The sequence below is a fragment of the Staurois parvus genome, unplaced genomic scaffold (genome assembly GCF_062004578.1).
Source record: "Staurois parvus isolate SC_StPar_1 unplaced genomic scaffold, SC_StPar_1.0 ptg000549l, whole genome shotgun sequence".
Lineage (NCBI taxonomy): Eukaryota > Metazoa > Chordata > Amphibia > Anura > Ranidae > Staurois > Staurois parvus.
Window position 1 is genome coordinate 4,794,570 of NW_028318345.1, and position 14,505 is coordinate 4,809,074.

Genomic DNA, 14,505 nt, shown 5'->3' on the forward strand with positions numbered 1-14,505 from the left:
GGGTCTTAGGGTACGATGTTTGGCAATCGTAACTGGGGACAAATCCGCGAACAGATGAACAGAATGACCTTGAAATTCCAGAGCCGAACGGTTCTGAGCCGCCTGCAGTAGACGTTCTTTAATGCGATAAAAGTGGAATTTAATAATAATGTCTCTGGGAGGACCCTCCATGGGCTTTAGGTGCTAGAGCTCTATGGATACGGTCAAACTCCAGACGTTCCATGGGAATCTCAGGGGCCAACTCCTGGAAAAGAGCAGTAGCAGTGCCCTGCAAATCGGTGATTACCTCGGGGATTCCGCGGATGCGGAGATTATCCCTGCGAGCTCTATTCTCAGCATCCTCCAGCTTATCTTTCAAAGTGTTCAGCTCAGCATGTAGATCCTCCACTTCTTGTTCATGACCCTCCAAGACTGTAGTCGCCAGATCCATACATTGCTCCAATTGGTGGGCACGAAGGCCCAACTCCTTTAGGCCTCTCGCCAGATCAGAAGATAATTTAGTCAGACTCAGGGTCACCTGGAAGCTGGGTGTTGTCATCAGGCTCAGGCGGGCTAGGTATCAGCTTAGCGTTGTGGCCCTGCGGAGGGGATAGCTGTCGGGCCCGATGTTTAAGTTTAGTGCGGGGAGTGCGGTGCATTGCCGGAAGTGGTCCACAGGTTTCCAAGGCACCCTCAGACTATTGAAGTGATACGTTAGGGTGTAAAAGCCCAATGGCCGAGAGAAATGTCTCGGTGGCACGGCACAGGGAGGTCACTCTGGCGTTTTCCTCCCGGCTCGTGTACGTGTCCCCCACCGGGGAGGTGTTCACAGAAGGTTCAACATAATGCTGCAGCCAGTGAAATGTAGATGGTTATGATACCTAGGTCGGGTATGCAGGCTTTGTAGAGGCTGCCATAATATATCCCAGACACCTGATTTATCCACTGGAGAAGGGGGTTATTAGAAAGAATTCCTTCCCCCATCCAGCACTACTCCTGCAGCAAATCAGATCCCCTGTATCTCGCTGGGATCCTGCAGGGATATGGTGTAATCCACAGGGCCACCAGGAGGATCAGGAGGACCCACCCAGCCTGTCCCAATAGCTGAACTGTGTCCAGAGTCGGATGGGCAGGGCGGTGGTGCAGCGATCCGGCCGCGGCGGCGATCCGCTCCAGCCACGGATTCAGGAAACACGCCGCGGTAGGCCTCAAACCGCCCCGCGCCCCAGATGCTCAGAGAAGGGGCAGAGTATCTCGACACCCCTCCTCGGATGTCAGGCAAGGTCCGGGTAGCTGGGGATCTGTTGTGGGGGATCGCCCTTTCCCCGGATGGCAGCGGATGGAGGATCAGGGTGCCGGAGCTCAGGGAGAGACGTCTGCTCCCGGCGCCATCTTGGACACGCCCCCCTGCTTTCCTATTTCAAACTGACCACACTAGGCATGGGTGTGCATCCATTACAGTGTAGTCAGTTTTCAGTTTTCTTGTGTGCTGGGAGCACAGCTTGCCTGTCCTCCAATGGCCAAGACTTGTACTGAAGCTCTCTCCCCCGCAAAACTATTCACTGGGAAGAACAGTGTACTACTATATATAAACCTGTGCTAATAAGAACCACAATAGATAATCAATAATTAAAAATGAGTTGTAAAACGTATAGCAGCTGAACACAAAAACCCTGATACTAGGCAATCAACAATAAATACATAGAAATGCAGCGCTTAAAAAGTTACAAATAATCATAAGAAAACAGTGACAATTGCGTCAAAAAAATTGTCCATCCAAAAATAAAATAAAAGAAAAGTCCCAGAGGCTGTGATGAAACAAAAGAAAACCAAGGACAGTTGTCACGTCACCAACCACTACTACAGAAGGCCTACCAGAAAGGCATAACCCCCTGTTAAGAGTGGTCAATCACGCTTTGTCAAACAATCCAGAAAGCCGGACACTCAAATCCTCCTCCAGATCACCAAAACAGCAGATAAGGATCTTCCAAACAATAGGCTTTAATTAGGGTAGCTAAACCATTCAGGATAAGGCTTGGACTCTTAGTGGAAAACATGCAAAGAAAGACACATAGTGTAAAACCATAATCACAACATTTATTTAAAGTATGGTTGCACTCACATGTAACCAAACATCATTAGGCATTGATTGGCAAAAAAATCCAAATTTTCCAATTTCCAAAATGGCCACCGGCCGTTGGCGCATGCGCAGTAGTGTGTGTGCGTGGCTCCACCCTACACATTTCGTCACAGGTAACGTCATCAGGGGAACCAATCAATGCCTAATGATGTTTGCTTACATGTGAGTGCAACCATATGTTTTAAAAAAAAAAATTAAATAAATAAATATAGACAGATAGGTAGATAGATAGATAGATAGATAGATAGATAGATAAAAAAAATTCTATGTGACCTGCATTTATCCAGTGCAGAAGAATGCAGGTCACTGGCCATGGTGTGAATGAGCCCTAAAACTGGTTAAAAAAACTCAATGGTTCATAGACATGTGCATTTCGTTATGACTCATTTTACAGACAAAAATTATACTTTTTGGAGATGCAATTGTATTCGAATCTCTGAACGGACATGCTCCCAAATGTAAATGAATACAGAAAAAAAGTTATAATGAAATTAACGAATGCATTGGTTTCATTCCTTTCATTCAGATGAAGTCACGCAACGCAATAATAGTTCAGGCCCATGGGGAAATTAATTTAATTTTAAAATGTGTTTAATAATTTGGATAACAATTGGATCTGAATTTTAAGTCATTAATTCGGATGCACAGTCAATGTTGTTCAATCAGCTCATGGCATTTCTCTTGGTGGGTTTGACTAATTTCCAACAATGTTGAATCCTTCCAATTTAAAAACGTCCGATTTATTAATATATTGAATATATAGAAATCTTCCAGAAAAACTGCAAAAGTTTGTAGAATCCACCCAGATCAACAAATAACAAACAAAAGGTGTCCTCTGGGAATTCCAGTTTCCTCCCACACTCAGAAGATATGCTGGTAGGGACCTTAGATTGTATGCTTATTGCGGACTAGGGTTGCCACCTCACCCCTTAAAACCGAACACATATTAATTACACAGGTTCTTAGGCTAATTTATTGCAGATAAGGCACTAGCCATATCGGGTGCGAATTGGCATGCGATTTGCATGCCATGCGACTTGCAAATTGTATGCTAAGTCACACCCTATTGTCCGCTATTAGAACAGTCATATCGGTGCGGTTCCAACTTGGTCAGAGCCGCACCGAATTATAAAGTAGTACATGCACTACTTTTGGTGCGATTTGATATCTGTGTCAAATGTCTTGCAAATCGCACCTCAAATCGGCAAGTCACCCGACTTTGAAATCGTGGGACTTCAGTGTAAGTCGCACGATTTCAAGATGTGACCAGGGTGTAATTGAATTTCATTTCCAGCTTAAAGCGGAGCTCTACCCAAAAGGGGAAGTTACGCTTTAAGGACTGCTCCCCCGCTTCCCATTAAGGATTGGCACCTTTGGGGGGTGGATACCTGAATTTGACAGGCACCCGCTCCCATTTCCGGACCGATCGCCTAGGAGATCGGAAACGTAAAGTGTCCTCCCTCCCTCTCTTCCTGTAGTCTTTTGGGACACATGACAGGTCCCAGAAGACTACAGGACCATTCATGAAGCGCAGCACTACTCACGCATGCGCAGCGGGCACCGGGCTGTGAAGCCGCAAGCTATCACAGCCAGGTGCCCACACTGAAGATGCCGGCCTCCTGGAATCCAGGACGGCTGGTGAAACGGGCTGCGGGGGACACACCGCAGGACCAAGGGACAGGTAAGTGGCTGTTTTTTAAAAGTCAGCAGCTACAGTTTTTGTAGCTGCTGACTTCTATTTTTTGACAGGTGAGTGAAACTCTGCTTTAACCCCTTTGCACCGGTGCCTCCCAGCCCTTTAAGAGTTTCAGAAGCCGGGAGGTGGGACAGGGTTTTAGGGTCATGTGACCGCTTGATTCGCTATCACAGCGGTCACATGATCTAAAAAGGTCCCGATCAGGGGCGGACTGAGAACTCATGGGGCCCCCGGGCAATAGGGGATCATGGGGCCCCTGTGTCCTTGCCCAAACTCAAAAAAGCCTATGAAAATTGTACCAGGGGCATCTCATGGGGCCCCCTACTAACCCCGGGCCCTCAGGCAGTGCCAGAGTTTCCAAATGGTCAGTCCGCCCCTGGTCCCGATTGCAGGGGGAGATCGGGACCTTTCCATGAGACATGGACATATGTGCTGGGAGCATGCAGGGCGTGCGTTCTCAGCACATATGTATTTTCAAATGGCACGCAAATATGCGGCAACTCGGTATCAAGGCCCAGACGCCGAGAGGCCGCATATTTACGTGCGCTCTGTGTCTAGGGGTTATTAAGCCACAGAACCTGTGTAATTAATATGTGTTCGGTTTTAAAGGGATCAGGTGGCAACCCTATTGCGGACAGGGACTGATGTGAATGTACAATATAGATCTAAAGCGCTGTGCAAATTGTTGGTGCTTTATACTGTATACACCTGTAATAAATAAATACAAAATGAATGCCGAAGATACCAAATTAATTCCGAAAACGAATCAGTTGAACATAACGTATGGCGAAACAAAATTCTTCAATGAACAAATGCATCAGAAACAAACATTTCCTGCGTGAACATGTCTACTGGCTCATAAAACACTGACCATTTTCTTGGTTCATTTAAGCTCTGGTTCACACTGATGCGGTGCGGAATTTGCAGCGTTTTCTGTGCAAATTCTGCACCGCATCAGAATCGCACCCCGTTCATGCGCAATGCTGCGGGTGTGTATGTTAACAACACCCCGAAAGTGGTCCGCAAAATGCAGTGTGATGTGCAGAATCGGATCGCATGGATGCGAATACCCATGTGATCTAATTCTAGTGCGGACACAAAAAGGGTCCTGCACCTTTCTGGTATGGGTGCGGTGCGATTAAAGCTACACAAAATGTCCTAGATTGTAAGCTCCAAGGATCAGGGCCCTCTAATCCCTCTTGTATTGAACTGTATTGTTGCTGTATTGTCTCTCGTTATATTGTAAAGCGCTGAGCAAACTGTTGGTGCTATATAAATCCTGTATAATAATATAATAATAATCGCACCGCACACAGATCGAATGTGATTTGTACAGGAATGCGGTGCGGTTCCTGTGCGAATCACATGCGATAAACCACACTGCATATGTGTGAACCCGGGCTAAAACCTGTATATCATGCATTCTTTATAGTTAGTAATAGAAGTTTATCTTTCAGCCATTTATTAGGCTACAGCTGCATATAACTACTATAAATCTGCAACATCATTCAGTTTGTTTCGATTTTTTAGACTGCGGATGTTTTGTACTGTAAAAAAACGCCCTTTTTTTAAGAAAATGCCAGAAAGTTTCTGCGATGGAAATAATATGCTGTTAGTTTTGCAGTACTGAAACAGCTTTTAGGCTGCCAACCAATCCGAGCAATTTCAGAGGTATGTGCTGTTGCTAGGTGTGGTTTTGTCAACTTCTTTATAAAAGCCAGAGCTCAAGTCTGTACTCTTCCACTTCCCAGCTTGTAAACCATCAGTCACTGAAACGCCACAAGGTGGGTTTTTAGGTTTACTATTTTTTTTTATTTATTAACTCCTTATCTGTGTAAATGAAAGCTGAAAAAATAGCTGCAGACACACTTGGGCTTGCTCAATTAAACACAGCAAGGAACAAAGTGCATTTACTAATAACAAATCAGATTGGACTTAGATCAACTAAATTCTCATTGATCTGTGACTGTATTGTACTTTTTATGTACATTTGCATTTTATTTTTAATATTTTGTTTTGTGCAAGGACAGACATTTTTCCACCCCATGTCTAGGTATAGGGTGTGATCTTGTATTTTTGTTGTAACAGCGTGTAGCTTTTTATTTAACAGATCTGTTTTCTGAATAATAGAGTGCTGGAAGCAGACAAGTAATCTGTGGTGGCATTTGTGTTTTCAGCTTCACATTCAGAACCCCTTTTTTCTTTCAATGAGGAAATCTTAAACAGACTTTGAGGTTGGCTGCCAAGTTTTTGTTAACCTTGTACTTGCTGCATTTCTGACAATATAGTCCCATACTAAGTACGTGCGCTGCATGGCCTAAAAGAAAGTGTGTGTACTGAGGGGTTGATTTACAAAAACTGGAGAGCGCAAAATCTGGTGCAGCTCTGCAAAGAAACCAGTCAGCTTCCAGATTGTTTTTCTGTTTGTGTGTGGTTTTTTTTTTTTTTTTTTTTTTTTTTTTTTTTTTTTTTTTTTTGTCAAAACAAAACTAAACACGCTGAAGTTAGAAGTTTGAGATTGGTTACCATGCACAGCTGTGCCAGATTTTGCACTCACCAGTTTTAGTAAATCATCCCCTGTATCAGGGGCTGAATGACCATTTGTGCACTCAAGAGCCTGGGGTCAGTAGGGGGCCACATGAGATGCCCCTAGTACCTTTTCATAGGCTTTTTTGAGTGTGGGTGAGGACACAGGAGCCCCATGATCCCCTATTGCCCAGGGGCCCCATGAGTTGTCAGTCCACCCCTGCCCTGTATGAATACATGTTGTTTCATTGCAGGGATATTTGCTTTTTAACATTTGATAGGATGCCAAATGGTGGTTACATTTATGGGTTTGTTCATAAGAAATCAAGGATTGTGTTTAAACCACATGGATTTTATGTGGTCTGCTAAGAAACGTCGAATACAACAGTTTTTGGTTTTGTAGTATGATTGTTCTTACAAGAACTGTGGGCGATGGCACAGGGTGTGTCCTGTTACTGCCTAGGGCGGCAGATGACATATGTCTTCTCATCTTTCAAATTGACTCTTTTCATGTTCATTAGTTCTCCTGAAACATTAACCACTTTTACACACTGTGCTCTTTCTGGGATGATGAAAGCTGACTTTCCTCCCTGTAAAACTGTCTAAGATGAAGGCTTTACTGCTTTTTGTATTTGGTGGCATTCCTTTTGTACTTCCATGTATATTGTGTGGGCATACCTTAAGGTGGGAGTACACTGTTAGAAAGTCGACTGATCGGTCATCCGATGACTGACTGAGAGGCGTTCGTTGGTTGAAATCGTGGCCCACATTAACCAATCTAAAAAAAATTGTTTGGGCAATACGTAGTATTGTCTTCCGTACAAGTGGAAGTGATGCATTGTGCTTGTGACCGTCTAGCCACGCCCTTCCGGCCAGGACGAACGATATACCCAACAATTAACAGCAATGAGTATAATGGTTTATTACATTAACTAGATACATAAAAATATAATATGCATCATTCTGGTTTCATTATCTCATTAGGCCGATCTACTTTAACATTTGGATTTTTTGTTCGTGTTTATGAAGATTTCTTGGTCTTCTGTTTCCGCTCATGATAGCGCTTGGTTTTTTGTTTTTTTCCTGTACGACCGTCATACCACTGCATATAAAATTTATGCCCTGTACACATAAGAACGTGTGAAAAATTTTGCGGAACCACTAATTGAACACTGTTCTGTTCGTTGATGAGCAGGATGCTTTAAATGATATTGTGAGCGAAAAATCTGGTTGAACGGTGAAAAATTGTCGTTTCGCATATTAACGACTGATTTTCAATGCAGTAATATGACGTTTGTATGAGAATCTATCAAGCGCTATCACTCATGAGTGGAAACAGAAGATGACCTGAATGTTTATGTCCATGGAGTCTTTGTAAACCCGAACGAAAAACCCAAATGTTAAAAGTAGATTGGCCTAATGCAGGGGTGGGCAACTGTGGCCCTCCAGCTGTTGAACTACAATTCCCATGAGGCATTGCAAAACTGAGTTACAAGCATGACTCGCAGAGGCATGATGGGACTTGTAGTTTACCAACAGCTGAAGGGCCACAGATGCCCACCCCTGCCCTAATGAGATAATGAAACCAGACTGATGCAGATTATATTTTTATGTATCACTATGTATATAGGTAATGTAATAAACTATATTATACTTATTGCTGTGACTTGTGTATATCGCTCGTTCTGGTCGGAAGGGCGTGGCTACACAGTCACAAGCACAATGCATCACTTCCACTTGTACGGAAGACATCAACACTGCGTATTGCCCGACGAGCAGTTTTCTTTTTGTTTGTGTTTTTTTTTTTTTTTTTTGTTTTTGTTCTGAAAGCCCAGCTGCTTTAGCCTGGGTTCACATATGATGTACCGCATCGCATATGATTCGCACAGGAACAGCACCGCATTCCTGTGCAGATCACATGCGATTTGTGTGTTGTGCGATTGGAGCCATACATTATGTATGGCTCTAATCGCACCACACCTGCACCAAAGAGTTGCAGGACCCTTTTTTGGGTCCGCACTAGAATCGTATTTTATGGGTATTCACACATATGCAGTCCGATTGTGCACATCGCACCATGTTTTGTGGACCGCTTTCAGGGTGTTAACACACACCTGCAGCAGTTTGCATGAACGGGGTGCGATTCTGATGCAGAATTTGCACAGAAAACTCTGTGAATTACGCACCATCAGTGTGAACCAGGGCTTAAACCTTCAATTATCTGTAAACTCGTACATCTTTTACCTGTTTGGCCTGGTAAATGTGCCATTGAACTGTTTATTGTATCCGTTTGACAAGTGCTGTTCATTCAGCCAACAATCTTGTAAACTTGGAGTGCAGAGCACAGAGTTATGTTATCCTAGGTTCACACCTAAGCGTTTTGTAGAAACACACGGTCATCCATTTAACATGATTTCCTATGGGACATGTTTACATCTGTGCGTTTTCACCCGGTGCATTCTTTGGAAAGGGTCCGGGACTTTTTTGTACGCAAAAAGTTGCGTTTTTGCTTCTATAAACTTCAAGGGAAACACTGCAGAAAAGCATGTGTTGCGTTTTTGATGCATTTTAAATCTGCCTAGCAACAAGAAAAAATAAAGGAAAATGCAAAAGAGGCTCAAACGCAATTTTCATAGGTGTGAACCTAGCCTTAAATTTGTTCCTGTTGCTAAATGATTAGCACTTCCACATGGTAGTACTAGGGTCGTCTGTTTTAATCCCAACCACAGCACCACCATCCTGGAGGATGTTCTCCCTGTGCCTGCGTGGGTTTCCTCCGGGTACTCTGGTTTCCTCCCACACCCCAAAGACATGCTGGTAGGTTAATTGCCTCCTGTCTAAATTGGCCCTAGTATGTATATGATTAAATGCAAGTTAAGGACCCTAGTACACCCCTTGAGGGTCAGGGACTGATGTGAATGTACAATATATATGTAAAGCGCTGCATAAATTGCTGGAGCCATATAAGTACCTGTAGTAATGATTATCTCCATGGACTACAGAACACCTTCCACTGTTATGGAGAAGAGCAGGAGGTGTTATGCAGTCCCAACACTGTCCTAACGTGACAACACTGCTCAATACAGTTGTCACCCTAGAACAGGAAGTGTTAATGGCAGGATTCCTAGAATAAAAAGTGTGGAAAAAGAAACTAACTTGGCCACATCTAATGACTAGTATGCAGCAATACTATCAATTATAGTTCTTGGGTATAGATATGCTTTATTAAGGTAAATACTTAAACTTTTTGAAGGGCTTCAACCTCCTGTCATATACTGTAATGTTCATTCTATATTCCACTGCCCTGTGGTGGTTGAATGAGGATGCAGTTGACTGGGACAGGGAATTGCCTACATGCCCTGCAAATTGCATGCCAAGTCACACCCGATTGTCAACAATTGGGACAGGTCATATCGGTGCAGTTCCAACTTTGTCGGAGCTGCACCGATTTCCAAAGTAGTACATGCACTACTTTTGGTGTTTTTTGTATAGACGTCTGTATCAGATGTCTTGCAAATTGCACCTAAAATAGGCGGGTCCCCTGACTTTGAAATCGTGCGACTTCACTATAAGTTGTACAATTTCAAAGTTGGGCTTGATGTGAATGGAGGGTAAGGTAAGTGATTTCAGTAATCATAGGGATTCAACTAGCAGTTCATACAGTTGGAGAAAATGAATGCAAAGGTGCAAAGTTAGAGCTATTTAATTGATTGTGTGTAGGTGTAAGGCCTCGTGCACACAGGACATCTTGTCAACTCTCCTAGAAGCCTTTCCTCCTGGCAGAAGCATTTTGGCAGGAAAAACACTTGAAGCCTGCTTAAGGAGTTCATTTATTTTGTCCATTGAAATGAATTTGTGCCAAACTGGCCTAGCACTTAAATGCGTTTAAATGCATTTCCACGTGTTTAGGTGCCTCTAAAAGCCCATGTATGCATGGACACACTGGGGAATGAAGAGGCAGGAAGAAAATGACACTCCCCTAGGAGCAGCTCAAAAAACACCCAGTGTGTGTGAGGCCTAAAAATCTAATCCCCCTCCCCCCTTTTTTTGACAGAGGTAATGTGAAGTTAAGAAATCTTGGATGTTCAATGTAACCATATAATGAAAACCCAATTCTCAAAAGCTACCCCCAGAGTAAATCCTGTGAAATGTGGAAATGATCAATTTGATCAGAGATGAGATTTGGCATTTCAGCTGCCTATATATCTTAATCTTGTTTAATGTGCAGTTTTTATGGAAAATAACCTTTTAAATGTTTCATTTGCATTGCCTAAATTCAGAAATTGCCTCCCCAAATGTTTCTGAAAGCTATAACTGTTCTATACTCCCAAGTTTAGATTTTTTTTTTTTTTTTTTTTTTTACTGGAAATAGTTTGCTGTTCTAGTTTAACATAATGCAGCACAATTAAACATATTAAATTCCAATGATTCTGTGCAGTTCACCTAAAATTTCAAACTAATCAAAGACCAGCTTGAAGTAAAATTAAAAATCACAGGGCAACCATGACTTGGATAACAGGGGAGGCAGAATACAAGGGGTTAACAGCTGCATAATGGAGAGAGCTGGAGGACTGTAATAGGATGCTACTTACTGTGACTGATGGGGATGGAAATTTTAGGAGTGGCTGAAGAGCTAGTTTTGCCGGACTGGACACAGGTGGAAGACATCAGCAGAAGCTTTCCTCCCACCCAGCAGCTTTGGATCAAAAAGGCTTGGATGTTGTGTGGCTGGACTGTTGGGATCTTTGAAGGCAGCCTAAATTAACAGTGTATCACATACTAGGGACCCATCTAGGGTACGGTGTTCTCTGGAGAAGTTCCAGTTAACACTATGTTAGCTTGGAGGTTGGGACTTGGAAGTACCTGCAGAGTGTTGCGTTGTCCCCAAATCGGTGTCTGGTTACATCTTTTTTTTTTTTTTAAGTGGTTCTGCAGAAGCAAAACTAGGTTTAATCGTTTGGTGTCTTCAGATCAGTAGCTTTATCTTCACTGTCCATAGGTTTCTGTTCAAAGGAATGTTTTTTTAATGCCAGTTATGGACAATTTTCACCACAATTTGATCTTTATCTTGGGCTGATTATTTTAAGTATATAAGATCAGAGGGGTACTAGAGCCATAAGGGGTACGGTTTGTGAGATGGGCAACATCTGGTTTACCCTAGTCATGAGAAATTAGACCTGCCCAAGTGAGGGACAAACTGACAAAACATGACTTTGAAGGAAACCTTGATATAGCAATATTTTTCATAGTGGAGAAAAGCTTTAAGATTTGCTGTGTTGGTGACCCCTGTTCTCATTTGCTGTCCTGGTGTCACAGGGATAAAAAATGAGGGTAAATTCACTGATTAGAAACTGCATCTCACTTTTTCTCAAAACTAAACTTTGGCTGGAGGATATAATTGTTCTCATGCTGTGCAGACACACCCAATTCAGAGCTGAAAATGTTTTTTTTGGAGCAACAGTATATTTTGGCTTATGCTTTGCTTGAACAGTAAAGGTAATAACTAGTAGATTCATCTGTGGACTTTCGCCTCAATTTTCTGAGTACATTTCCACTTTAAATCCTGCTAGATCTCTTCAAGCTGGCCCCTTTTTTTGCAGGTATAACAATGTAAAAGAATAAAATTATATACTGTTAAAAATCCAGTAATATACTGCAGGGCTTGAAATTTCCACTTGCCTGCTCGCCAATGGCGAGTGGAAATTATGGTTGGGGCTAGTGTGTCCCCCAGGGCCGTCTTGCTGAGCAGGCTCAGAGCTCAGACCGGATCTGTCATTGGCACTGGGAGCAGTCAGACTGCTCAATAGCTGAGCGCAGTGAAAGCAAAAGGAAGGTGTGTGCTGTGTTCTCTGCCTCCTGCTAGTGTGCTGTGTTCTCTGCCTCCCGCTAGAGTGCAGTACCCAGCTCTGTGAGTGAGCAATTAAGTACTGCAACTTTTTATGGGGGGGGGGGGGGGGTGGTGTCTGTGCATGTACACATGTCTGTGTATTTGTGTATGTACATATCTGTGTATGCGTCTGTGTGTTGGTGGCGAGTAACTGAAGGCCTGGCTAGTAGCTCAGGACTTGAAATTGCAATCCCTGATATACTGTCTCACCCTGCTCTGCACATGCTCAGTTGCGCTCTATTTTTAGGCACTGTGCCGAATTTGTAAGGTCCAATCTGCTGACAGCTTAAAGATTTACTGCTGTTCAGGGGCTCTGGGTTTCAGCAAAATGGCAGCGTCCAGCAAGAAGAACCAGGAACAATGCTGGGGGCATTACAGCACACACTAATTTTGGTAGCCCTGCCTTCGACTGCTCTCTCAGGATCTCCCATCCCACTGGGAAACCCAAGCAACCAGTCAACACGTCCACTGGCTGGCCTGACGGCAAAACAAAGCCGGGATCAGCTTTGACCAGTTTTCCGATATTGCAAACTGGAAGCAATGACATCACATCTGGCTTAAGAACTAAACTGCACCCTTAAAAAAATATATACATATATATATTCAAAACCTCCAGTTTCCTCCATAAAGAGTACCTGTCTTGTGCTTATTGCTGTCACAGGGAATGTTTACATTCCTTGTCATGGCTAGAAGTAATTTTTAAAAGAAAATAATCTGTTAAAAATTAAGAAATTCCCCATCCCCCTGTGCTCACATGCTTCACCCCCGCACACACATCAGTTATCCCACACACGAGATATCCCCTTAAACGTCAGATCATAGGCAGTAACGCTAGCACTAGACCTGCAAATCTAAAGTGGTAACCTGTAAAGGCTTTTAAATCTTTGACTATGGATAGTAACATTTGTTTTGCCGCTGTTAACCATTCAAAACACATGACAAATTGTATCCAATGATCGGCAATGGAACTGTTCTAATCAATGCAACTTCAATTTGAAAAGTAGTTCCTGCACTACTTTTGCTGATTTCGGGTGTGACATGCATAGACATCTGTGCATTAAGTCGCACAGATGTCTGGAAAGGTGCAATGACATGCAATTTTGAAATTGTGCAACCTCACTTGAAGTTGCATAATTTCTAATTCTCATGCAGTGTTACTGCAAAAAAAAAGTTTAAGGGTTCTAATTTTCTAACAAGAATATTTATTTTTTTACATGTGAAGAAGTCAGAAAGGCCTGGAGGCCAGGTGGTTAAAGCTCATGATGAATCATGAGCTTGTCTTCAGAACCTCCTGCAAGGCCTTGAAGGATTTACTTACCTGCAGCTAGAATCTGTAATTAACACACTTAGAAAAAATTGGCTGCACACGGAACAATCGCTTAAAGTGAACTTTAGTCAGAAAATTCTCCTGGACCACTTCAGGCTGGCCCTTTTACAAAAAACTGTTTAAAAATCCAGTAATACTCTCACCTCACTCTCCACATACTCAGTCTCTCTGATTCGGGGGGGTCTCTCTGATTCGGGGGGGTCTCTCTGATTCGGGGGGGTCTCTCTGATTCGGGGGGGTCTCTCTGATTCGGGGGGGTCTCTCTGATTCGGGGGGGTCTCTCTGATTCGGGGGGGTCTCTCTGATTCGGGGGGGTCTCTCTGATTCGGGGGGGTCTCTCTGATTTGGGGGGTCTCTCTGATTTGGGGGGTCTCTCTGATTTGGGGGGTCTCTCTGATTTGGGGGGTCTCTCTGATTTGGGGGGTCTCTCTGATTTGGGGGGGTCTCTCTGATTTGGGGGGGTCTCTCTGATTTGGGGGGGTCTCTCTGATTTGGGGGGGTCTCTCTGATTTGGGGGGGTCTCTCTGATTTGGGGGGGTCTCTCTGATTTGGGGGGGTCTCTCTGATTTGGGGGGGTCTCTCTGATTTGGGGGGGTCTCTCTGATTTGGGGGGGTCTCTCTGATTTGGGGGGGTCTCTCTGATTTGGGGGGGTCTCTCTGATTTGGGGGGGTCTCTCTGATTTGGGGGGGTCTCTCTGATTTGGGGGGGTCTCTCTGATTCGGGGGGGTCTCTCTGATTCGGGGGGGTCTCTCTGATTCGGGGGGGTCTCTTTGTCTAATTCCAGAGGCAACAATGCCACCTACTGACAGCAGGGAGAACAGACAGCCAGGCTGAATTTAGGAGATACTGAGCAACCCATAGCCTACAAATTGCATTGGCGGAGTACATTTAGACATGCCTTAAGGCAGGGTGACTACACTCTCTATTTTTGGCACTGTGCCTAAATTCA

The 14,505-nt window shown here is 43.7% G+C and overlaps 1 protein-coding gene across 1 annotated transcript in view; it reads left to right on the forward strand.

Moving 5' to 3' along the window:
* The first annotated feature begins 5,519 nt into the window (after positions 1-5,519).
* The window catches only part of LOC149451078 (annexin A1-like), a 38,475-nt gene continuing 29,489 nt past the window's right edge, over positions 5,520-14,505 (forward strand). Inside the window, exon 1 of the mRNA XM_089691074.1 lies at positions 5,520-5,599. The gene's annotated coding sequence lies outside the window, so the exon portion shown is untranslated. The remainder of the gene's footprint in view (positions 5,600-14,505) is intronic.